At 36.6% G+C, this 27,974-nt stretch overlaps 1 protein-coding gene across 1 annotated transcript in view; it reads right to left on the reverse strand.

Annotated features, from left to right (window-relative positions):
* LOC133765277 (bifunctional heparan sulfate N-deacetylase/N-sulfotransferase 3) overlaps positions 1-27,974 on the reverse strand; it is a 167,085-nt gene that overhangs the window by 50,394 nt on the left and 88,717 nt on the right. The window lies entirely within an intron of this gene.

Here is a 27,974-nt window from a genome sequence, read left to right on the forward strand (position 1 = left end):
TCTACATTACTGTGAAAAATCCTCTTGCAGTTATTTAGAGACCAGACAACAGCTGTTCTTGTTCCATTAAACTCACCAAGTGACAAAATAATGAATATAGTTCCAGTTTATGACAGATTTAAAAACGAATCATTAAGAAAAATCTCTTTTAGGTAGGCACATAGCACAAAGATTATATTCAATTTTGCAATGAAAATATCTTTATTTTCTAGTTTTAAATCTTAGTTTTAAAGCACGGTCTCCATAGCATAATGAAGATATCAAGAAGAAATTAAATTAAACCAAATGTCCATAAACGTATTGAATTTAACTTCAAATATTAGGCAAAATAAAAAAATGCTTCAAGAAAATTGACCCATATGAAAATCTGATTTGGGCTCATGTACATGAATTAAATTTAGCTAATCACAAAGATCAGCTTCATTACCAGGAGGTTTCAATTATATTTGCTTAGAAGGCTGAATTCACTCTGGTGGTCGTGGTAGGGAATGAAAATATCCAACAAGTGTAATTATTTTGTGAATTAAGAAACTACCTGTTTTTTAAAAGCTAGTCATTAACTGTTAAAGTTTCTAAATTTTAAAACCATTTAGAATTTTTATCTATTTATTTTAGGACAGCTCTAATAAAGTCATTCCTAAAATATTGAAATACTTTGTAAGAACCAATTTAGTACAGAAACCAGCTCTTTAAATAGATGGTAAAAGACTAGGACAAGCAAGAACAATACTTAAAAATAACCACTTAAAAATAAAGACTTAAAATTAAGCTATGTGTCCGAGAGGGAAAATACCAGGGCTTGTCTATGAGTACATAAGCCACTAAATAACTGTTCTGACTGAAGAAGACAGTTTAGGAAATAAAGCTTGTCGCAATGATAATGTAAGTGAACAATTGAACAGTGATATATTAGGGGTGGAGGATATTATTTCATTTCCCATGTACTAAGTAACTTTTCCAGGTTTTGCTGTAAGTCTAATTGAAAGTGGACCTCCACCCTCCTTCCCCCACCCCTACCAAAGTTATCATCATTCAGATGGTTGCAATTACATTTTTAGTCAGTGTAGCAGAAATGAGAGCTCAGAGGAACATTAACTTTGATAAAAAGTAGTTTTTGGAAACCTCAATGTATAGACTACTATTCATACACAGGAATATTTTCTTATGTAGTATTAGTAGTGTTAAAATCTGATTTTGTATTTGATAAGGCATGACCTCAAGGAGTCGTTCACATTTCTGTTGTTGTTTCTTTGTATAAGATTTATTTTATTTATTTGAAAGGCTGAGTGATACAGAGAAACAGAGAGAGGGAGAAACATTTTCCATCCACTGTTTCATTTCCAAAATGGCTGCAATAGCTGAGGAGGGACCAGGTCGAAGCCAAGAGCCTGGAATTAGGTTTCCCACATGGGTGGCAGGGGCCCCACGACTTGGACCATCATCTGCTGCTTGACATTAGCAGGGAGCTGGATCAGAAGAGGAGCAGCCACAACATGAACCAGCATCACAGGTAGCAGCTTAACCATCTGTACCACAAGGCTGGCCCCTCAGTTAAGTCTTATAAGCTGAGACATTGACTGCTTTTGTTCTAAATTAGCCCTTTGAAGTAAACAACTTTTAAATAAATTTTTGAGGTAAATAACTTCACAAGAAAGTAATAGTGCTTCCCTCTACAGCAAAGGACAAGTTTGTCTACTGCCCGTAATAGTAATAAAAGTCCTTTCTAGAGCTACAGTCAGACAGGCTTACTGCCTCTTATTTATGATTTGAGTTCCCTAAAGTTGGAAGGAGTTCCTAAAAAGGAAGGAAATTTTGACATTATTACAAGTAAAATGTAAATTCTTTAAGTGAAGGGGTCATGGCTTATAAAGCTTTCTTGCTCCATCTCTCAACATAATGGGTGTTTCACATTAGAGGTTTAATACTATTTCTTAATACAGCCTTCTTTAACCAGTGTCTTGAGTAAATTCTACCCTGGAGAAGATGATTTGATTGCCTGTTTTCTTAATTCTCACAAGAATCCATTGCTAGAGAAGTGAACTCCTCACATGCATTTGATTCAGTAGGGTGTTAAAGCTTAATTCTCCCAGGTCAAGAAGGATGCATATCAACAAGATGAAAAGATGGAAAGTAAATGGCCTTTGGCCATGATCATTATATTACCACAATTCTATTTCATTTTCTATCTGCATATAATCTTATAAAGATATTATGCAATGTAATTTAAGATGAAACTCTTAAAATAATTCATAATATTAAATGTAAGGATGGTGTGTGTCAAATATGTAAGGAATAAATTTGCTAACAACTTCTAAAAATTTTTATTTACTTTTAAGATTTATTTATTTGTAAGGCAGAGTGACAGAAAGAGAGAGGAAGGGAGGGGAGGAGGGAGAAAGAGAGAAAGAGAGAGAGAGAGAGAGAGAGAGAAAGAGAAAGAATGTCTTCTATTGTGCATTCATTTCCCAAATGGCCATAACAACTGGGGCTGGGTTAGGCTGAAGCCAGGAGTCCATAACTTCATCTGGGTATCTCTTGTGAGTGGCAATAATCCAAGCATCTAGGCTAACATCTGCTGCCTCCCATGTGTATTAGCAGGAAGCTGAATCAGAAGTATGGCATAGTTGGGACTCAAATCAGGCACTCCTATATGGGATGTGTGATGTCAAAAGTGACAGCTTAACCCACTGAGCCACAACACCTACCCCACAGATTTTTTAAACATAAATTTTTAAAAATGGCATTTACCATAATTAAGTAATTATTTTAAATTAAATTAAATAAAATATTCTGAAGTAAACAATAAAAATTTGCCAAAAGTTTTAACCTCTTATAGGACAAACTTTACTAATGCTTACAAATCATGATATACATTTGCCTTGTCTGCTCCACTCTGACTAGAATTAAAAAAGTGCAATATGCTGGCCCTAAGAGAGTGAATGGAAGGAAGTACAGACTGGCAACTCAGTCTCTGACCACTTGAGATTTAGCCTCAGAGAAAAAGACATATAGTTGCAAACAAGGAAGAAAATTCCACAAGAGTTACTCTGATTCTCTTCCCGAGAGGCTTTCTGAATCACAGTGGAACTGCCTGTCTTAATGGTTATCAATCTTTTTCCTACTCAGGTTCAAGCTGAGAGAGAAGTTTGATATGTCTAAACATCTTCAGGAACTGGCAGTGGCAAACCACACAACTGAGGTTATTAGTTGCCCCAAGGATTTGGTTCAACTGCATCCTCTATCTAGGAAGGCCCATAGCTAATACTTCCCAGTGTGTAAAGAGTGTAAGTATTATTTTTATCTGGGGAAACAATGTTTGTCCTTTTATAATAAGATACAGGGAGGGGCTGCTGTTGTGGCATAGCAGGTAAAGCCTCCCTCCTCCTGCAGTGCTGCCATCCCATATGGGCACCAGTTCTAGTCCTGGCTGCTCCATTTCTGATCCAGCTCTCTGCTATGGCCTGGGAAAGCACTAGAAGATGGCCCGGACACTTGGGCCCTGGACACACATGGGAGATCTGGAAGACACTCCTGGGTCCAGGGTCCTGGGTCCTGGGTCCTGGGTCCTGGGTCCTGGGTCCTGGGTCCCGGCTTCGGATTGGCGCAGCTCAGGCCATTGTGGCCATCTGGGGAGTGAACCAGCGTATGGAAGATCTCTCTGGATCTCTCTCTTTCTCTCCCCACCTTACCACCACCCCACACCCCACCCTGTTAAATCTGCCTTTCAAAAAAAAAAAAAAAAAAAGATACAGGGTGAAAACATACTATCCCAAAGCTTATTCTCATAAAGTAAAGATCACAGAAGAGACAGCAACTTTTAAGCCAACAAATAGTAGGTAGTAAATGTGATCACTTGGTGGTGGATGAGTAATAATTTTTAATATATGATATTAATATGATATTGGTGGAAGAAATGTTAATAAGAGCTGGAGGAGCAATTACTTAAGTAAGGAAAATGAGGCAAGATAAAGGTGGAAAAAAGAAAAGAAATTGGATTAAAAAAGTGGTTTGTGTTTGGTATGGAATACTGGCATGGATAAGTTCCTTGATGAGTCAAGGGAACAATGAAAGAAAGGATAAACATTGGAGCACTGACTTGGTGAAGTAAGCCACGGGGTTTATTAAAGTCGTGTCTGGGAGAGAGGCACCGGTATAAAAGTAATGTGGAGTCCTCTGAATGATGAATGATCAAGGTTATGGATTTCAGCTGCCAATCTTACATGTAACAATGTGAAAGAAAGGGATGGCTTTTTGCACAGAAAGCTCATTCAAAGTAAAGGAATTATAAAATTATAGGTGACAATGGGGAAGGGGGAAATAAGACATCACTGAAAGGAATTCTTAAGAAGACTACTAAAGATTAAACCCAAGGAGATTTTAACCTGGGTGGGTTTCTATGGAGAGATTCTTTTGAGGTTTAGAGAGTCAAGGAGAAGTTGAAAATCATCATGAAAATAATGCCAAACATTTTGTGAATGCTTATGAATCTTTCTGAATTGGAAATGGTGAGGGGAACATTTAGACCCAAAAATTACATCTGAAAAAAATGTTTAAATTAACAAACAGCACTTTAGCCGGCGCCACGGCTCAACACCAGCTTCTAGTCCCGGTTGGGGCACCGATCCTTTCCCGGTTGCCCCTCTTCCAGGCCAGCTCTTTGCTGTGGCCAGGGAGTGCAGTGGAGGATGGCCCAAAGTCCTTGGGCCCTGCACCCCATGGGAGACCAGGATAAGCACCTGGCTCCTGCCTTCGGATCAGCGCGGTGCGCTGGCTGCAGCGCGCACCTACCGCGGCGGCCATTGGAGGGTGAACCAACGGCAAAAGGAAGACCTTTCTCTCTGTCTCTCTCTCTCACTGTCCACTCTGCCTGTCAAAAAAAACAAAACAAAACAAAACAAAAAAAAAAAAACAGCACTTTATCAAAATATTCCATCTCCTTTAACTTGGAAACATAAATGCTTTAGGACTATGCTGGGCAGCACTGTTGAATCTCTGTATCATGATGGTTAGTTCACAGTCCAGCTAGCCATATAAAATTAAGAAAAAATAGTATATTACTTCCTATATGGTTAATCAGATCTGATTTCTCTTGTAAATATAAGTAAGGATCATTTGCAAAATAACAGAGTAGAATTTCCTGTGCAGACACATGCTTTTTTATATTTATAAAGCTTGAGATCCTTTTTTCTTTTTAATGCTCTGGGAAACTGGAAACTGATATGATTTTTCATATCAAGTTTAGTTTAACATATGGCAAAAAGCTTTCTCAGACTGTCTCCAAACTTTACAGTTAACAGTTTCCAGCCTACACAGGAAACGAAGCTGTGCTTCTGACGCATTCCCATTATATGGGAAGATCGCAGAGAACAGCCTAAAGTTAAACCACAAAAATTATGTTTATACAAAGTGCAGCTTTCAATTTAAACCACATTCACACAGAAAGCTTCAGTTGATGATTCAATTGCATTTTTAAGTTGTACTAGAAAAATATCTCAAAGCATATCAGTAGCCAAATAGCTGTTAAGCTGATTCTTCACCTTTTAGTTAGGTAGATAAGCAAAAAGAACGTTCTGAATCTGCATGTTCCTTTGAATGAAGGTGCTCAGTTTACGAATTAGTTTGTGTTTATAAGTCTTCTACTAGATTCCCGTGGATTGCAAAAGCAAAATATCTTGTATCCAGAACCCTGGAAGGAGAAAGCTAGGGTACACTTTATACAAAATAATTACATGTTCCATTCCACCTAAACTACAAAGTATATGGAAAATAAATAATTTAAAGTGATTACTTCAGTACTGCATGTATGTCTTTTTATAATAGTTCCACATTTCTACACTCTGTCTTTTGAGTTCTTGTTTTTGTTTTTTTTTTCTTTCTGTCGCTTTCATTTCCCACTGCTATTGCCCTAGTGTTCTTTCTCTCCTTTCTTGTTCTAATGGTTTGTGCATAATATATTCCCCACAATGAAAATCAGACTAAGAAGTGTGGCTAGATGCTGTTTAAAAATGAGGCTACTAGGATATGCATTTGGGCCCAGGATGTCCTATCAGCAAAGCACAACTGCAGTTGGAAAGAATGCCTACTCTCTTACCATTTGTTTCCCTTTGGTTGAGTTATGTAACCTCTTTGAACTCCAGATTCCTCATCAGTAATGTGCCTCACAGAATTTCTGATGCAAGATGAAGTCAAGTAAGAAAATATACAAGTCTATAAAGCCTCACTGGGTTGTGAGAATGAAATAAGGCCAGGGATGAATAAAAAAGCATGTAGCACATGGCCTAGCAGAGGACCTTCCCTTCTCTCCATTCTCAAGGGGCCATTCTTCCTTATTTCCTTGTCTGCAATCATTATGGTTGTTAAAGCATGAAAGTATAATATTACAGATATCTGAGAAATATTACTATTAGTATTGATTATCCTGTGGTCTTTTAAAAGATCCAGAAATTCCTTAAATACTCAAAAAGTATTGCTTTATGGAATCCCCTAATATACTGTGTGAAATAATTTGTATAAATGTTAATTCATAATTAGATGAGGTTAATCATTCTTTGCTAATAAGAAAACTTGTGTTAGTAATTGAAAGTCAATCATTTTTCCTTGTTAGAAAAAATGATGGAAAGTCATTTAAAAATTATAAAATGCAGAAAATCATAAAGAAAAAACACCCAATTATCAAAGCATATATTTTTGACAATTTATAATTTTACATTTTTGCATATAGCTTTCATATCTCATGTTATCAAAGCATATATTTTTGACAATTTATAAGTATAATTTTACACTTTTGCATATAGCTTTCATATCTCATGTTACTACCAAAATATTCATAAACAAAATTTAAAACTGCATAGTAACCTACTAAATGGATATAATTTAAACATTTCATTTCAGCTGCGCCTTTTGCTTGTTTTCATTTTCTTTCCCTACTTCATTGGGAACTTTTCCTGTATATAGGACTCTTTCCTTAAGATAGACCCTTGGAAGTAAAACAATTAAAAGGTTGGGGAATGACAACCTCAGATTCATGATTTGACTACAAAGGACTGCTGGCCAAGCTTCCTTGCCTTTGTCCTTTTTGCTCCAAATCTACAACTAAGCCCTCTGTTTCACTTTGAATAGGGACTATCATCTGAGGTGTGTTCACTTTACTGGTGCCAGCTGCAATGAGCATTCTGATGGCCTGCTAATACTTTTGAAACCTTGATTTCTAACGTCTACTACACATCTAATTTCAAATAAGAGATGGCTGTATTACTATTCCAGTATTACTGACATTTTACAAAAGAGGACCTGGAAGCATAGAGTGACTCAGCAGAACTGAGGTGAATTTGTTTTTCTATTGATGTCCCAGGATACACACTGCTCACTGCTTACAATATCTGTCTATGCACTGTTGCCACACTGAATTTACCAACAAGTCCTACTTAGCACAGATTTCACTGGTATGGAAGGAAAGGTGTGAAAAACCCTCTCATCTTGGAAAACAGAAGGGCCAATTATCCAGTTATCTTTATGATTAACACCTTCCATGAAAGCAATATTCCATGATGTTCAGAAAGATCCACAATCCCACTAAGATCTACAACTGAACTCTCAGGAGCACATAGCCTGTAGCTCACAGCTGCTCCAGCCACCTGTTTGTTTCTGCTCCAGTCACCATCTAGTTGCAATCTTATGAAAAACTTCACTTATTCCTCAATTCTGACCTACAGAATGCATGAAGAATTATAAAAGTATTAATGTTTTAGAAAGTCATTGTGTTTGGGAATATTTTCTTACCTAGCAATCATTAGAAAATTGATTTTTATAGATGCATATTCTTTTCTTTTAGGATTTATTTATTTATTTGAAAGGAAGAATTACAATAGAGAGGGAGAGATCGTCCATCTGCTGGTTCACTCCCCAAATATCTGCAATGGCAGGAACTGGGTCAATTCAAAGCTAGGAGCCAGGAGCTTCTTTTGGGTCTCCCACATTGATGCAGGGCCCTAAGCACTTGAGCCATCTTCCACTGCTTTCCCAAGCCACCAGTTGGGAGCTGGATTGGAAGTGGAGCAGCCAGGTCTGGAACTGGCACCCATATGGCATGCTGGTGTGGCAGGGGGAGGCTTAACCTACTATGCCATAGCACTGGTTCCTTGATACATATTCTTAAAAATTCTGGAACTAATGAAGGTTTATAGTTTATAAATTATGTTATTTTATACTATTATGCATTTTAGAATAGTCATCTTCCTTTTTTAACATACTAATTTTTAAAAATGGTCCAAAATATATCAGTGTATGTGGAGATTTATCTGTTCCTACATGATGAGATTGATATTCTAAACACACTATCAAATAAAAAGGGTATTTTAAACATTTCATTTTTTAAAATATATAACATGCAATTTACTCTTAAACTGTCTTTTTCAAAGATTTATTTATTTATTGAAGGCAGAGTTACAGAGAGAGAAAAAAAGAGAGAGATGAGAAAGCAAGCAAGATCTTCCATTCACTGGTTCACTTCCCAAATGGCCCCAAGGGCTGGAGCTAAGCTGATCCAAAGACTGGAGCCAAGAGCCAGGAGCTTCTTCTGAGTCTCCCATGTGGGTGCAGGGGCCCAAGAACTTGGGCCATCTTTTACCACTTTCCCAGGGCACCAGGAGGCAGATAGGTCAGAAATGGAGCAGCCGGCTTTTGAACTGGTTCCCATGTGGCATGCTGGTGCCACAGGCTACCTGCTGTGCCACAGTGCCAGCCCCACTCTCTCTCTCTTTTTTTTTTATTTGACAGGCAGAGTTAGTGAGAAAGAGAGACAGAGAGAAAGGTCTTCCTTCCATTGATTCACCCCTCAAATGACCGCTACGGCGGGCGTGCTATGCCAATCTGAAGCCAGGAGCCAGGTGCTTCTCCTGCTCTCCCATGCGGGTGCAGGGGCCCAAGCACCTGGGCCATCCTCCACTGCCTTCCCAGGCCACAGCAGAGAGCTGGACTGGAAGAGGAGCAACCAGGACTAGAACTCGGCGCCCTTATGGGATGCTGGTGCCGCAAGTGCAGGATTAACCAAGTGAGCCACGGCGCCGGACCCTGGCTCCACTCTTAAGCTTTGAAGTCTAAGGTACAATATTTTTAACTATAGGTACAATGTTTTACCACAGATCTCTAGAATTTATTATCTCGCACAACTGAAAATTTACATCCGTTACTCAGTAACTTCACTTTCCCCCTCCTCCCTAGCACATGGCAACCACCATTGTACTCGCTATTTCTACTGCAGTATGGATACCCAGTTTTCTCAACATCACTTATTGGAAGTATTTTATATATACAGATTTAGGAGCACAGTGATACTTTCCACTCAACCTTGCCTCCCACCCACACTCCCATGCTTCCTCCTCCCTCTTTTCTTATTTTTTCTCTTAATTTTTATAATGATATACTTTATACTCATAAGATTAACCCTACACTAAGTAAATAGTTTAATAAATAGTAAGAAGAAGAAAACACTACTCCTCAACAGTAGAGACAAAGGCTGTAAATAATCATTGAATCTCAAAATGTTAATTTTCCTCATATACATTACATTTCTTGGCCCTCTATTATGGCTTTAATTACTATCATTGTATAATGTGCTTTAGAATCAGGAAGCATGATTCTTTTAGCTGTGTTGTTCTGTCTCAAGATTGTTTTGGTTATTGGGAGCCCTTTGTGGTTCCAAGTCAATTTTAGGATTGTGTTTGCATATTAATTTACATATTTTATACTTTTTTATAATTTTGTCTTTTATACTATTGTAATTAGGAGATTTACACTCCACTATTATAGTTTTACTGTATGCTCTACTTGTTTATATATGAGGCAAATTTATGCTTTCATGTAGCTGTCTAGAGTTTTTCTGTATCAACTTGAAGTACCTCCTTTAATATTTCTTGAAATACAAGTATAGTAGTGGTGAACTTTCTCAATTTTTACTTATCTGGGAAAGTACATTTTTTTTTTCATTTTTGAAGGATTGTTGTTGGCAATATTTTCCTTTCCTTTTATTTTATTTTATTTGAAAAGCAAAGAAATACAAAGAGAAAGAGAGAGACCCAGACAGAAAGACAGACACAGATCTTCCATCTGCTGGTTCACATACCAAATGCCCATAATACTTAGGACTGAGCCAGGCCAAAGCCAGGAACACAGAACTCAATCCAGGTTTCCCAGAAGAGTGGCAGGCACCCAACTATTTAAGCCGTCACCTGCTTCCTCCCAGGGTGCACATTAGCAGGAAGTTGGAATTGGATATAAAGCCAGAACTTGAACCCAGGTACTCTGATACAGGATATGAGCATCCAAAGCAGTTTTTTTCTTTTACCACTTTAAATATATCTTCCTCCTCTCTTCTGTTGTGTAAAGTTTCTGCTGGGAAATTCAATGGTGGATTTATAGGCTTCATTGCATGTGATGAGTCACTTCTCTGTTGCTGCTTCCAAAACTTTCACTTTTATACTTTGTAGTATGTGAAGATATGGATGCCTTTTAGTTGGAGTTGGAGTTGGCCTTTTTGAATCTGGATGGCCATTTCTTTTTCCAGATTTGGAAAGTTTTTAGCCATTATTTCTTCAAATAAGTTTCTTATTCCTTCCTTTTTTTGCCTTATGAAACTCTTGGAGTGCCTACATTGGTCAGCTTTATGGTGTTCCCATAAGTTCCTTAGATTTTTTTTTCACTCTGTTTCATTCTTTTTCTTTTTTTGCTCTGATTGTATACAGCAATCCATTATTATCTAGTTTTGTACAATCATTTACATGTGGTCAAATATGTCCTCAAAACATTAAGTAAAAAATTCTAGAAGTAAACAATTAATGATTTCCAAACTGCATACTGTTCTAAGTAGCATGATGAAATCTTGTACCATCTTGCTCCACTCTGTCAAAGATATAAATTATCCTTTGTTCATCTTATTTTCCACACATTTTTATATGCAACCCTTCAGTTAATCAATTAGTTATTGATTATTCAGATTGACTGTCATGATATCACAGTGCTTGTAGTCAAGCAGTCCTTATTTCACTTAATAATGACCCCAAAGTATAAGAATAGTTATGAAAACAATTCACATATGCCAAAGAGAAGCTGTAAAATGCTTCCTTTATGTGAAATAGTAAAGTTTATGACCTGATAAATTAAGAAAAAAAATCATATGCTGAGGTCATTAAGATGTATGGTCAAAATGAATCTTCTATCCATGAAATTTTTGGGTAAGTGGCCGGCGCCGTGGCTCAACAGGCTAATCCTCCGCCTTGCGGCGCCGGCACACCGGGTTCTAGTCCCGGTCGGGGCACCGATCCTGTCCCGGTTGCCCCTCTTCCAGGCCAGCTCTCTGCTGTGGCCAGGGAGTGCAGTGGAGGATGGCCCAAGTGTTTGGGCTCTGCACCCCATGGGAGACCAGGAGAAGCACCTGGCTCCTGCCATCGGAACAGCGCGGTGCGCCGGCCGCAGCGCGCTACCGCGGCGGCCATTAGAGGGTGAACCAACGGCAAAAAGGAAGACCTTTCTCTCTGTCTCTCTCTCTCACTGTCCACTCTGCCTGTCAAAAATAAAAAAATAAAAAAAAAAATAAAAAAAATAAAAAATAAAATAAAAAAAGAAATTTTTGGGTAAGTAAAAGAAACTTGTACCAGTTTTTTCTGTCTCATTAAACTGCAAAAGTTATATCCACAGTGTGTGATAAGTGTTTATTTAAGATGGGAAAGACAGGGAATGTGTTTGGAGTAATTAAGATGCTATTTGTCACACTTGCATCTCATATCAAAGTGCCTAGGTTCAAGTGCTTGCTCTTCTTCCTGCCAGTGCGCACTCAGGAAGGCAGCAGGTGATGATTCTAGCACATGGGTCACTGCCATCCGTGCTGGAGACCTGGAATGAGTTCCTGAGTGCCAGTTTCAGCCTGGCTCAGCTGTGGCGTTTGGGGAGTGAAGCAGCAGATGGAGTACCTCTCTCTCCCTGCCTGACAAATAAAAATAAATAATTAAATAAAACTTTAAAAAGATGGGAGATGCATTTAAACTTGTATGTACTGGAGAAAATCCACTATGTGTTTGATTTCTTACCATCTATGGTTTCAAGCATCCAAGGAGAGTCTTGGAACATATCCTTCCTGGATAAAAGGGGAACTACTGCAGTTTCAAATGTTCATTTACAGGTTCTCTGATTCTTTGATCTGTTTGCTCACATCTACTATTGATTCCCTACAGTCAATTTTCAGTTCAGTTACTGTAATATTTAATTCTCAGATCTGTATTAGATTCTATTCAATATTTTTCATCTCTGTTGAAATTCTCATCTTAAATGCAGTTATCTACTAAATATGTTGAGCATCTTTATGCTGGATAGCTTGAATTCTCTTTCAGATAACTGATTAATCTTTGTATAATTAGAGTTAGTTTCTGGAGATTTATTCTGTTACCTTTGAGTGGGCTGGTCCTGTGTTTCTTCATATACCTCGTTAATTTATATTGGGATATTGTGTATCTGAAAAAACAGCGACCACTCACCTCCTAGTCTTTAAGAGGCTAGCTTTGTTCAGGGAAGGCCTTTCAGTTATCAGCTGGACCAGAGATTCCAAGGGTTTGTCAAACCTATCCTGTGGATGCATCATCTCTGAACTTGTGTTTGTAATTCCCAATGAGAGGGATTTACTGATTTATTTACTCAAGGACTCATAAGCTCAAGTTGTCTTGAACTTAGTAACAAAGAATCTTTTCAAGCTGATTTCTATCTTGTTTAATGTAATCTTTATTAGTCTTTCAATGTTTCCTTTATTTCTGGCACAATGTGTCAAGAATGCTTTCCACATCTTTCAACTTGGAATTAGTGGCCCCACCCCACACAACCAGTTTAGTTACTTTGGGTTGCAATATTTTTTAGAAATTAAGAGATGAGAACCAGCTGAGCTCTTTGCTACTCAGTATCATTGGTTATAGGCTTTTTCAGTAAATTCAGGAAATCTTAGATTCCTTCTAATTTCCTTATTTCAAATTTAAACACTCCCTTATCAAATTTTCTCCTAAGATCCTCTTTTCCATACTTGTATCCCTTGTTTTACAGCAAAAACTCAGGTTCTATAGGCATTGATATCTTTATTTTCTCTGTAATACACAGAAATTTTCATAACTACAACAAAATGCCAGAACAAAAATCTATTAATAATGGTAAAAATTTCCATGCAGATTTTTGTTTTTATCTTTCATGAATCATAGTCAGAATACTGTATCCAATGTTATTTTACTTATTCTCTGTCATATAGCAAATGGATAATGGTATATCAAATAGGCTCTTTTGCTGCCATTTTTATTTTTTTCTCTTCATCCTTTTTCATTTGTTATTTTAGCTCTGTACAGTACTCCTGGTTTGAGGTTAAAGTTATATAAAAAGGTATACTCTTACTCCTGGTTCAAAGTTGCAGTTTTATGAAGGTATATTCAATAAAATGTTCTTCCATTTGCATCCCCACTCTTTTATTATTCCCAGGTGGAAAACATTTCATTGATTTTGATGTAACCTTTCTGTATTTCTTTTTGTACAACAGCAAATATTAATATGTATTTAAATTTCCCATCTTTTTTCCTTTTTTCACTTAATGTACACATATTGTGAAAATCATAGTACTTTGAGATCTTCATTCTATGCAAAAGCATATCATATGCTCTTTAATGGCTGTACCAGAGATTATGTAACTGGTCTCTTATCAACAAACAAGAAGGTTTTCCCACTCATTGGAGTACAAATAATTGTTTAATGAATAATATTTGAGAAACCCGGTTGCATTCAAATTGTGCATAAAAATAGATTTTATGGTAATTCTATGTAGAGGGCTAAAAGTTAACTTACTGTAGCAAAGTGTAAGTGCCGATGTATATGTGATAGATGTTGCTAAATTTCTCTCATTAGGGACCACACCATTTTTTCTGTATCTATGTATGAGCACCTATTTTCCCAAAGCCTTACTAACAGAATATTTTATCAATCTTCAGAATTTTTGTCAAATTAAAATTTTCTTCTTTTCACTTTTTTCTTGTTCTTTTTGTTATCAAACTTTTAGATAAGAAAGTTACTTCAATATAGCTTAACTTTGCATTTTTCATAACATGAGTGGTATTGAGTATCTTTTCATAGATTTAATGATTTTTTTTAATTTAATAAATATAAATTTCCAAAGTACAGCTTTTTGGATTATAGTGGCTTTTTCCCCCCCATAACTTCCCTCCCACCCTCAACCCTCCCATCTCCCGCTCCCTCTCCCATTCCATTCACCTCAAGATTCATTCAATTATCTTTATATACAGAAGATCAATTTAGTATATATTAAGTAAAGATTTCGTCAGTTTGCATCCACACAGAAACACAAAGTGTAAAATACTGTTTTAGTACTAGTTATAGCATTAATTCACATTGTACAACACATTAAGGACAGAGATCCTACATGAGGAGTAAGTGCACAGTGACTCCTGTTGTTGACTTAACAATTTGACACTCTTTTTTATGGCATCAGTAATCACCCGAGGCTCCAGTCATGAGTTACCAAGGCTATGGAAGCCTTTTGAGTTCGCCAACTCTGATCTTATTTAGACAAGGTCATAGTCAAAGTGAAAGTTCTCTCTTCCCTTCAGAGAAAGGTACCTCCTTCTTTGATGGCCCATTCTTTCCACTGGGATCTCACTCACAGAGATCTTTCATTTAGGTTGTTATTGTTATTATTATTATTATTATTATTTTGCCAGAGTGTCTTGGCTTTCCATGGCTGAAATACTCTCATGGGCTTTTCAGCTGGACCCGAATGCCTTAAGTGCTGATTCTGAGGCCAGAGTGCTGTTTAGGACATCTGCCATTCTATGAGTATCCCGCTGTGTATCCCGCTTTCCATGTTGCATCGTTCTCTCCCTTTTTAATTCTATCAGTTAGTATTAGCAGACACTAGTCTTGTTTATGTGATCCCTTTGACTCTTAATCCTATCATTATGATCAGTTGTGAACTGAAATTGATCACTTGGACTAGTGAGATGGCATTGGTACATGCCACCTTGATGGGATTGAATTGGAATCCCCTGGCACGTTTCTAACTCTACCATTTGGGGCAAGTCAAATTAAGCATGTCCCAAATTGTACATCTCCTCCCTCATAGATTTAATGATTTTCAAAAGGTCTCTCTAGATGGTACGTTAAAAAAGAATGAAAGCCAAGTAACATAAGCCCTCTTGAGTCATGTGAATTCTGTAGTCAGATATTTCAATGAAATATTTTTTTTTCAAAATGAAAAGATAGTCCATATGAAGGCATAGGAAATTAATGAAATGCCAGTCATTGATAATGTATGTACCAAAAATTTTGCAGTGTATTGTGAACATAAAATAGAAGAAGATATGATGTTTTCTATCAAGGAACTCACAATGGCTAGAAGATAAATATCATTGCTGTTACTACAGTGTTCAAGTTGTATCAGGATTATGCCCAGGTGCTATAAGAACACAGAAGAGAAATATAAGAACTCAGAGGAATGGGGGACGTATTTCATAAAAATTTTATATATGAGTTCATATTTTCAGAAGGTGTTCCAACTTCAGGTGATATCATTTTAAGACGAAGAATCAGAGTTTTCAGGGAACTGTGGGTTGTTAGTATGGATGAAAAGAAAAGACACCTATAAAGATGTTTGAAAGAAGGGTTCAGAAGAGTAGACAGAAGTCAGATTTTTGTTTTCCAAATGGAGAATTTTCTATTTACACTTAAGGCTATAGGTAACTAGCAAAGGATTAAACAAGTAATAATATAATGTTCATTTCTTCAATGCCCAGTTTCCTAAATTTCTTAACAATATCTCTTTCAATGACTAGAGTTTTTATATTCCTATTTTTCTTAACTGCGGAAGTAAAAAAGATTTAGTAATGCTTTCTTGTAGTTTTCATTTTTTGTAAAATAAATTACTTATTTGGAAAGGCAGCGAGGCAGAGACAAGGGAGATCTTTCATCTGTTGATTCACTACCCAAATGCTTATAACACTGGGGGCTGATCCAGGCAGAAACCAGGAGGCTGGAACTCAATCCACATCTTCCATGTGGGTGGCAAGGATCTGAGCACTTAGACTATCATCACCTACTGTTTGCCAGGGTTCACATAATCAGGTATCTGGAGCTGAAAACTTAGGATTCCCATATAGGATGTGGGTATACCAAGCTGTGTCCTAACCACTGCACCACACACCCTCCTCTCTGTGGCCTTAAATATTACAGTAGGAAGTAAATATATAGCACTTCAGTTGGTATTTAAAAACATAAACATTAAAATAATAAACTCAATAAAATATCCCAAGTTAAAAAAGAGGACTGATATGAATGCTAGGTGAGCTGAAATATTTGGTTTTATATGTTTAATCAATTTATAAGTAACATAATAAGATTTATTTTTCTAAGATTTAAACAATATAATCTTTATTAATGTTTTTTAAAAAGTGCATTAGACATTTTCCCTCAGCTATAACTGCTTATTACAGGTTTTCACAAAAGCACTTTTTTTGTTTGTTTGTTTTTTACTCAACATGAGATGAGTTGCTGTTTCCTAGAAAATGGCCTGAAATTTTCTCAGTACCTGGTAACTCAGTCACATTAAGAGGTAATGTATGGGGGCTGGTGTAGTAGGCTAAGCCAGTGCCTGCAGTGCGTGCATCCCATACAGGCTCCAGTTCATGTCCTGGCTGCTCCTCTGCTGATCCAGACCTCTCCTAATGGCCTAGGAATGCAGTGGAAGATGGCCCAAATGTGAGAGACCCAGAAGAAGCTCCTGGCTCCTGCCCTTGAATTGGTCCAGCTCCGGCCCTTGCAGCCACTGGGGAGTGAAGCAGTGGATGGAAGACCTTTCCCTTTGTCTCTCACTCTCTGTCTAACTCCGCTTCTCAAATAAATAAATACTTTTTTTGAAAGTAAGGCACGTCACATTAAGAATAATTTTATCAGGAATGCATAAGCAGTGTGTTTTTAGTGCTAAAAACCCTGAAGTAGGAGTCAGAAAAGATGGGATTAGAATATCACAGAGACAACCTTGAACTAGCCAGGCTGTCTTGTTGAAATCTTATTCCTTACCTAAAATTAGGAGATTGACCCGACCGTTGTTCTGGTCTTTTCCAGCTTTAATAGTCCATTTTCTATGTCATGCTAATTTAACTTCACTTGGGAAAACCTGTTAAAACTTTAGACACCTGAACATTTTGTAAATCCCAAATTTCATTTACTTGCAAGTTGAACATCTGCCAGAATACAGTTAAACCAGGCTTGTTATTATTCACATTTGTATATGTCATAAAACAAGTCAAGCCTCTGAAACAAAAGGCTTCATGTATTTAATCAATCATTTAAGAAACATTTAATGACCTGTTCTTGGATTCAAAACATTGGCTGAAGCACAATGGGAAGCACAAAATGAGATACATATCGATCAACTTCTGTAGTAAGAATGCTTCCTCATGTAGTAAAAGATGTATATGCAAATAACCACTCTGTGAAGCAGGTGTTAGGCAAAATACAATACTGATAGAGAATTTCTGGAACTCAGTAAATACTAATTTTATGCCTGATATATTGATAACACAAAATAATTCCATTTTATGTCTTTCACTATTAGATATTCTTTGTTATAAGTATTTTTAATGCAGCATTTAGTGTGTATTTCTGCATGTGTGTAGATTTCTGGATGTAAGAATAACAGGTGCTTATTGCAGCCATTTTATAAAAACCAGAAAAACAAAAAACAATGGAAAGCATTTTCAATCCTGTGATACACCATAACCACTGTTATGTTAAAGTTGTGCTGAATTTCTTACTTTTTATTTCCATGTCCCTATCTAATTATTGTGTTAGTACTTTGTCACTATTTCATGAATATTTTCCATATCTTTAAAATGTATTGTAAACCATGTTATTTCATGGCTGAATGTATTCTATTATGGGGGGGGATAATAATTTGCCTTGCCGGAAGCCACTACCCATAGTTTTGGACATGCAGCACCTGTTACATGCTAGGAATTCTTCCTAAAGTCGAGGTTATAAACAAAACAGTCTATAGAAGTAAGAAAGATGATAAAATGCTAAAAGATTTATTTCATCTCATCTAAGAGAGGTGCTTACTTGAAATTTATAGGTTTCAAAATTAATATTTAGACCCTCTCTCAAGAGGTTCACCTTATTTACAAATATCTGGGATTGGCTTGTGACCGTACTTTCTGTTTTCACGGGATTCAGATCCAGGCTAGATTGAGCAGACATAGTACCTGCTTTTCCACACCTTTTCTGAGAAGATGGGCATTATGTAGCCAGGATTGATTTGGCTTATTCAAAATGGTGAGCTGGGCAACAGATTTCCTTGTGTAAAAATCTCACCTAAAAATACAAGAGTATAATGCAGTCAGCAATCAGAATTGATGCTGAATCCTGAAAAGGAGAACATCTGATGTGATCACATTGGACCATGTGCAATATTAATTAATGAGGGTGTAGCAATCATAAAGAAATATCCCTTTTGAGGGAGATATATTTATATACATTTATATATTTATATGTATTATTTATATATTTTATATACATTATTTACATAAACATTCATATTCTATCCATAAAGGGACTACAAAAGTTCATGGAAATTCTATTATCTTTTAATTTCATCTTTCATGAACTTTAAAATTTATTTATTCCAGAGACATACACACACAGATCGAGAAAGAGATGAGGGACAGATCTCTCATTTGTTCACTGCCCAAATGCCTTTAACAGCTCAGACTGGGCTAGCCAAACCCAGGAGCCAGCAACTCAATCTAAGTCACTCTCATGGATGACAGGGACCCAACTGTTTGATCCAATAGTGCTGCTTCCTAAGATGTGCTTTAGCAGCAACTTGGAGTCAGGAGCCAGAACCAAGTATTAAACCCAATTAAATCAACACGGGATTCAGGCATCTTTACTGGCATCTTAATCACTAGGCTAAATACCACCACCACCACCCCCCCACCTTTCATGACCTTTTTGAAGCCTTCTCATGTGTGGTATGTGTGTATGTGTGAGATAGATGGAAGATAAAAGGAACTCAGAAACATGAACAAAATCTGTTGTATTCATGTCAAATCACTAAGGCAAGACTCCTAATTCTCATTTTGATGAATTCTAGTGCTACCTTGAACTCAGAATATCCTCTATGCTCTGTGATCCTGGAATGTTAAGATTTCTGGAATTCTACACACATATTTCTGCTTCCTTTTAATGCACACACACTGGGAGGTAGCAGAAGATGACCCAAGTGTTTGAGTCTTTGCCTCCCATACGGGTGACCTGGATTGAGTTCCAGGCTACTGGCTTCAGTCTGGCCCAACCCTGTCTATTACAGGCATTTGGAGAGTGAACCAGTGTGGATGCATGATACATCTTGCTCTAAAAATAAGCTAATTAAAATTTTAAAAAATGTATAACTATCACCTTCCTTAGGCAACTTTGCTGAGATTTAGATGTGTTCCCTGTATTCCTGTAGTATACTCTGCAATATAGTTGAGAGTTTTTATTAGGTTTTATTATGCTTCTGGTAGTAGAGAATGTGTCTTTCATTTCCCTTTGCCTATATTTTTGATACTTTGTATCCCTGGTCCCTGAACTATCAGCCAAAAGTATAACACAGCGGCAGGAAGACCATAGCAGCATGGTGTTGGTCCTGTCACTGCATTGCTCTTAGTGGGCTATGGGTTTTGGTGTTGGTCACAGGACTGCTCCCCCCATTCCTTCCCTGTATGGTTGCAGGCAGACAGCACAAGGCAGAGAGTCACAGTCCAATCGGGGGAACATGCTGAAATCAGGAGACAAGTCGCTGCAGAGGAGTCTAGGTCCAGGATGTCCAAGGTAATGCCCACTAATAGGTAGAATCCTGTGGTACCAGTCCATAGGTCAGTGACTGTGAGTTGTTTGTGACCATCCTGCCACCCAGGCAGAAGCTGGTGGGTATGAACTACATTTTTTAGCCCCTCCCTCAATTCCTGAATAATACATCAATTGGAGATTTGGGAAAGCATAGGCGTGGGATGCCCTCTAGTGCTGAAACAGAGACAACACCAAACCAAGGACTTGTGACCAGTAGAGCATCATCCAGTGCTGAAACGTAACAGTGGTCACAGGCTCAAAGAAAATAAGCATCCTGCTTGGAATTTCTGAAAGGATGGGAATAATGAAAGTCAGACCACAAAGAATGGAATAAATCCTAAGCCTTCAATTAGAAGTCACTATTATATGCAACAAGCATCAAGAACTTTCATAGAACCATGACGTTGGCTTACAGACAAAATAAGAAATTGATCATGACGTAGTCAATATATCTGAACTCTTAGGCAGAAAATTTAAAGTAATTGTTTTAGGGAAGCTCAAGAAATTAAGAAAACTGAAGCAATTCAGCACTTTATTAGACAAATGTAACAGAGATTGGAGTAACTAAAAAAACAAATTCTTGAGATGAAAAGTACAGCAAATAAAATGGAAAATATGATAGAAGGCATTGATAGCAGAATAGATCAAACAGAAAAAAGAATCAAGTGAGACTGAAAACAGGTAATTTGAAAATGCACAACTGGATGAGGAGAAAAGGAAAATGAATAAAGGAATAGAGAGAGATTACAGGAATGTTGGGGCAGCATTAAATGATCAAATATTATATTATTGAGGTATAAGAAGGACTTGAGAACTTAAGGAGTAGAAAATTATCCAAGAAGATAATAACAGAAAATTTTCCAAACTTAGAAAAGCATATAAATGTCCAGGTATGTCAAAAGCTACCAGTCATGTTCAACTCAACCAAGTCTACTCCAAGACACTTTATAATCAAGTTCTCAAATGCTAAAGAAAAAATTATTCTCAAAGCAACAACAGAAAACAAATAAATACACATAAAAGCATTAAAATTCATGTAACAGACTTCTCAGCAGAAACCTTAGGGGTCAGGAAGGACTAGGGTGAGATATTCAGCATTGAAGCAAGAAGCACTGCTGACAAAGACTACTCTATGCAGCAAAGATATTCTTTAGAAATTAAAGGAATGAAGACATTCCCAGATAAACAAAAATGAGGGGATTTATCACCATCAGATATTTCCTATAAGAAATGCTAAAGAGAGATTTTAAAACTGAAAGAAATAATGATAATGCGTAAGAAGAAAAGATTGAATGTTATAAAACTCACTTGTAAGGGTAACTGCACAGGTAACTTGAGATTGCTTAGTCCAATTGTTGGGACACCTGTGTCCCACATTATGTCTTGGATTTGATTCTCACTACATATCCTGACTCTATCTTCTTACTCATGCAGTTCCTCAGTGGCAACAGTGATGACCCAAGTGACAGGTCTCTTACCACCCACATGGGCAACCTGAATTGCATTCTCATCTCCTGCTTTTGGCCTTTGCCTAGCCCCAGCAATAGAGAGTGTCTGAGGAGTGAGCCTGTAGGTAGCAGCCCTCTATGCATAAAACCTGAAAAGCACAGGAAAAAAGAGCAAACAAACAGGAAAAAAGAGTAGACAAATGGGATTACATTAAACTAAAAAGATTCTGCTCAGAAATGGAAACTATGAACAAAGAGACAACTTATGGATAAAATGTTTGCATACTGTAGGCTGGCAAGGAGTTAATAATCATAATGTATAAGAATCTCAAACAACTTTATAACAAAAAAATCCAATTAAGCCTGGATAATAGACCTAAATAGACATTTTTGAAGTGACATCTGCACTCCTGTGTTTATTAAAGAGCTATTTACAGTAACCAAGAAATGGAAATAATCTAAGTGTACACTGAATTATGAATTGATAAAGAAAATGTGACACATGTATATAAAAGAATACTCTTCAGCCATGATAAAGGATGACATTCTGTCATTTTCAACAACATGGGTGGAACTATAAGTCATTATTTTAAATGAAATAAGGTAGGCATGGAATTACAAATACCACTTGATCTCACTCACGTGAAATCTAAGAAAGTTGGTCTCATAGAAGTTGAAAGCAGAAGAGTGGTCATCAATGGCTGGGGAGAATAAGCAAAGGTGGGGAAAAGGCTGGCCAACTGGTATTAAGTTACAGGTGTAATTGGGAGAAATACATGCTGGTGTTCTGCACAATAGGGTAACTAAAGGTAATGGTAAATACTAAAATATTCTTTAACACCAGAAGAAAGGATTTTGAATATTTTCACCAGAAAAAAAATAATTTAGGAGACCTGTTTACTCTGACTTGAACATTAACTCAGAGAATACAAGTACTGAAAAATCACATGGTATCCCATAAATATGTACAATTTTTATGTGTCCATTAAAAATAAATTTTTAAAAAGAGATATAGTAGCTTAAGGTACATGGTAAATGTGAAGAACCCCAAAACAATTCTCTGGAGATTCTGATGCATTGTCTGGATCATTCTGTCAAAGGTCCCAGATAGTACTTATTATTAGTCATGTTCAAGAATCACTTTCTTACTATCCAAAGATCATTGCTGTTACTGTTTTTTAAAACATTAATTATTTGAAAGGCAGTGTGACAGAAGGAGGGAAGTTGTTAACATTCATTTACTTTCTAATAAAGAGTGTTCTGTTACCACAATGTTTACAGGGGCTACTAAATCACAAAATAAAGATAAATAAAATTTCTCATGAGGGAAAAAATCTGTTTACTTTCAGATAAATTTGATCATTAAGCATACAGTATGCACACATTATAATTTTTTTAAAAAGTTCCGTGTGGTTTAATTTCTGTTTTTATGAAGATAATCTTCTAAAGTGAATTTTGTAGTTTTATTTTAACTGTAATCCACCCATGTTTATTCTCAGTTTAAAGTATTCACATCCATGTTTATGCTTCTTTCTTAATGTGAGAGATTCACCTTTCACTGATTTGAGTAGGAGGGTATGGAGCGTTTACTGAAAGGATGCTGTATCATATTGAAAGACATAATGATGAGTATTTAATAAAATGTAGAAGTTAAGGAAAGTTACTGGGTCTGTGGGATGTCTATTGGTTTGATGAAGGCAATCTAATCTTGTTCTCAGATCAAGGATTTGCTGTATTTGAACTACAAGCAAATTCAATAAGAGCTTCAATCTTGTGGCAATTCACAACTCTTGTGTTGGATTAATACTTGTACATGAAGCAAGCAAGTTTATCAAGCATGTTGAGGGGAGGAAAAGTGTTTCACAGATACCAATTGTTCATGACTCAATACCTAGAATTTGTTTATTGAACAAGAGCATAAGCAGAGATTCAGAACATCTTGTGATTAAAAATAAGAACACAGAAGGAAGAAGGTGATATATTTGTTCAGAGCATCTGGGATGATAATATGGTTTCCACAAAAGGTATAATCCTATTTAACTCAGAACTATCCCATTTGTCACACTTGTTAAATATTATCACATCTTCCCACGATAGATGGAAACAGAAACTTGTTAAAATGGATAGTCTACTCCTACTATTTCCTTTTGTATATGTATCATAAATATATATTATATATATAAAATACTCAAAAGAATTATGAATTGTTCAAGAATATCTGTTTCTGGATATACTACACTTTTGTGTTGGAATTTTGTTCTTGTTTAGTGTAACGAAGAGTGACCTCAAGGTGCTTTCACAGGCTCTCTAATGGTAATGCTCATTGCCATCCTGAATCAATTGAAAAACAATTGAGTGTGTGTAATTCAGCCTGATGGACCCCAAAGTCTGATGTAGCACACTGAGAGAGAGAAAGAGTGTCAATTTTTCAGGGGCAAAAAAAAAAAATTAGTAAAGCTCATGAAACCAATGCTGTCATTTATTAGCTTAAATTAGGATTTGTAAATGAGAGAAGAACTGAAATATTAGAGTGTATTATTACAGGGACCTTTCTTGGTTTTTAGGTTACATGAGAAGTTGTCACCAATTAAAAAAAATAATATTTATTATTTTGCAAATTACTGTCACAGTGTGTACATGTTCTTGTGATCATCATGTTCTTCTCAAATATAAACTAAATGGGAAAATAAGTCTTAAACAGAAGGTTGCTGGCTGAATTTAGAATAAGAAATAGAAGAATTAGAAGGATTAAGTTCCTAATCATCCGAGGAATAGATAGCCTAATGGGCCCACATTCCTACTGCACCTGAAATTCAGTCTATTAGTCATACCTGCATCCAGCACACAACACAGATGTCCATGGCTGTGACATTGAGCATACTCACTTAGAGATGGCCAATGTTTTCTCTCCCCTATTCAGTGATAATATTTGTCTCTGTAAGTCTTTATTTGTATTAAATTCAGATTGGCATTTCTTTAGCAGTGAGTAATACACTGGTAATGGTAGAATATTTCAGGCCATATAGTCATTCTATTTAAAGAGTCTTTATCTTCAACTTGATCTATTCCAGTTTAACTCTGAGAGCTATTTCTCTTTCCATTATTAGTAAGATATCATGACCCTTTCATATTATGTTGATGTGTAGGAAAAAATTTAAAACCTCATTAGTTAATGTCTTGTTTATATTATTTTAAACTCAAATATATTTCAATGTATCTAATTGCTTTATTTCCAAAACAGACACCTTTTTGTAATAAACAACCTCATCTAACACTCTCAAAAAATTAACACACAATTATTCTTAGGTGTTTAAATTTTAACTGAAAAGTGATCCCTGTTAAATATAAGAGTGGGAATAAGAGAGGGAGGAGATGTACAATTTGAGACATGCTCAATCGGACTTGCCCCAAATGGTGGAGTTAGAAATGTGCCAGGAGATTCCAATTCAATCCCATCAAGGTTGCATGTACCAATGCCATCTCACTAGTCCAAGTGATCAACTTCAGTTCACAATTGATCACACTGATAGGTCTAAGAGTCAAAGGGATCACACAAACAAGACTAGTGTCTGCTAATGCTAATTACTAACTGATAGAATAAAAAAGGGAGAGAACGATCCAACATGGGAAGCAGAATACACAGCAGACTCATAGAATGGCAGATGTCCTAAACAGCACTCTGGCCTCAGAATCAGCCCTTAAGGCATTCGGATCTGGCTCAAGAGCCCATGAGAGTATTTCAGCCATGGAAAGCCAAGACACTCTGGAAAAAAAAAAAAAAAGACCTAATGAAAGATCTCTGTGAGTGAGATCCCAGTGGAAAGAATGGGCCATCAAAGAAGGAGGTACCTTTCTCTGAAGGGAGGAGAGAACTTCCACTTTGACTATGACCCTGTCGGAATAAGATCAAAGTCGGCGAACTCAAAAGGCTTCCATAGCCTTGGCAACTCATGACTAGAGCCTAGGGAAATTACTGACACCATAAACAAGAGTGTCAAATTGTTAAGTCAGCAACAGGAGTCACTGTGCACTTGCTCCCCATGTAGGATCTCTGTCCTTAATGTGTTGTCCAATGTGAAGTAATGCTATAACTAGTACTAAAACAGTATTTTACACTTTGTGTTCTGTGTGGGTGCAAACTGATGAAATTTTTCCTTAGTATATACTGAATCGATCTTCTGTATATAAAGATAATTGAAAATGAAAAAAAAAAACTTGGTTTTAAATTGGACATTGCATAGAAAATTAATCAGTTTTTAAAAAAATATCATGTAGGATCTCTGTCCTTAATGTGCTGTACATTGTGATTTAATGCTATAACTAGTACTCCAACAGTATTTTTCACTTGGTGTTGCTGTGTGGGTGCAAACTGCTGAAATCTTTACTTAATATATACATATATACTAAACTGATCTTCTGTATATGGAGAGAATTGAAAATGAATCTTGATGTGAATGGAAGGTGAGAGGGAGTGGGAAAGAGGAGGGTTGCGGGTGGGAGGGAGGTTGTGGGGAGGGGGAAAGCCATTGTGGTCCATAAGCTGTACTTTGGAAATTTATATTCATTAAATAAAAGTTTAAAAAAAAGAAAATGGCATTTCTTTTTTGTGATTTTTTTTCTTTGTTTTAATTTATTACTGTTTGACATCCAGTGATAGTGATATAACCCTGTCTACAGCCCCTGGGCCCCAGGTGAGTCTATCCCGCCAGTAAAATACAGTACATGGAGTGGACACCAAAACACACGCATCCATGGATTAAAGTACGTGATTCCAAACTGGCTGCAACAGGACTTCAAGGAAAGGAAAAGAAAAACAAATATTATGTGTTCGCAAATTCATAATTCTATTTTTAAATAATTAATATTGCCTGGGGTATTATGTAAGCTATCAATGGCTATATTTCAGACTCACTATAAATAAAATTCATATTTTTTCTGGAGCTGTATGTACTTGATTCCATTAAAGCTTTCAGAGCGTCATTCCAACCTAATACTGTCATCTTCTACCTTGCTAGCATGCCTCTGTGCACCTGAACTTTTCTTTTTTTTTAATTAATTAATTAATTAATTAATTAATTTTTTGACAGGCAGAGTGGATAGTGAGAGAGAGAGAGACAGAGAGAAAGGTCTTCCTTTGCCGTTGGTTCACCCTCCAATGGCCGCTGCAGACGGTGCATCTCGCTGATCCAAAGCCAGGAGCCAGGCGCTTCTCCTGGTCTCCCATGCGGGTGCAGGGCCCAAGGACTTGGGCCATCCTCCACTGCCTTCCCAGGCTATAGCAGAGAGTTGGCCTGGAAGAGGGGCAACTGGGATAGAATCCGGCGCCCCAACCGGGACTAGAACCCGGTGTGCTGGCGCCACAGGGTGGAGGATTAGCCTGTTAAGCCACGGCGCCGGCTCACCTGAACTTTCTTAATTTTTATATAAGCGTTATCCAAGCATTTGATTTTGGGTTAGAGGTTTCATGAGAAACACCACACCTCCCTCCATTCTGCAAAGCAGACATCACTAACTAATGATAGCAGCGTTCCTTTTAACTAGACCTGGGCTGAGTCTAAATGAATTCTTAACCATGTGTCTCCAGGTAAGGAGAACTGATTCTAAAAGTTGGAATTGATGTGACAGAAGCAGCTAGTTTTGGACTTCTTCTATCTTTATCTTATAGTACTGATATTATTTGCCATTTATTTAACTCCAGCAGTTATCTGAAAATAATTGTCTTCTGAAGTTTTCTTAGTCAAGGAAAAATAGTTTTGTGAGGCATTTTTCTTCTTTTATTTGCTAAGAATCTTTTCATTAAGAGAAATAAAGTTGCAAAAAATTATTGAAAAGGTCTGAAAAGTAATTAAAATCTAGTTTAGTTAAAAAAAGTCTAGTTTAAAAATGTTTAAGTTTAAAAATATTTGTTAAGTTTTAAAACATTTCCTCTTAAATACATTCAGAACTTTTGCTCAGTTAGTACAAATTAGTGTCCAAGATTAACACAAGCTTTTGTATAAGATTCTTAAATTAAGAAAATAATTTTTTAATAAAAAATGTAATTTTTCTAAAATCACAAAATGGGTGAAATTCTTAATATAAACGCATTATGTGTGGATGATCTAATTTTGAATTTCTTCCACATTAAAAGAAACTCATTTGGTTAGAAAGTTCTAAAACAATACCACCAGGGACTCCTTAAGTACAAAGACAACCAATTGCCTGAAAGAATCCATCAGATGACTGTTCATAGTTCTATTCTATGATGTAAAACACCATCATTTTACAAGTTACAGATTAAAGGGTCTTTATAAATTATTGGCTAAGGTGTTAGTATTTTCTGAGTATTTTAAGAGTCTTTAATTCATAATCTGGCCTTAGTTTAATTCCATTTGCCTATGTAGCATTACTGGCTGAATTGAAACAAACAAACAAACAAACAAACAAACAAGAAAGCCATATGAAGAGACCCAGAAAAGTGAAGGGAATCAGAATACTTCCGCTATATAAATCAGAATTAGTTGTATTTTTGGAGTCTGGAGGTTGATAAACTTTCAAGAAGCCAAATACCAGACCATTCCAAAAATACAGATGTAGATTTTGCCCAAGGATGTTACCCTTAGTTCATCATAT

The sequence above is a fragment of the Lepus europaeus genome, chromosome 8, assembly GCF_033115175.1.
Source record: "Lepus europaeus isolate LE1 chromosome 8, mLepTim1.pri, whole genome shotgun sequence".
Lineage (NCBI taxonomy): Eukaryota > Metazoa > Chordata > Mammalia > Lagomorpha > Leporidae > Lepus > Lepus europaeus.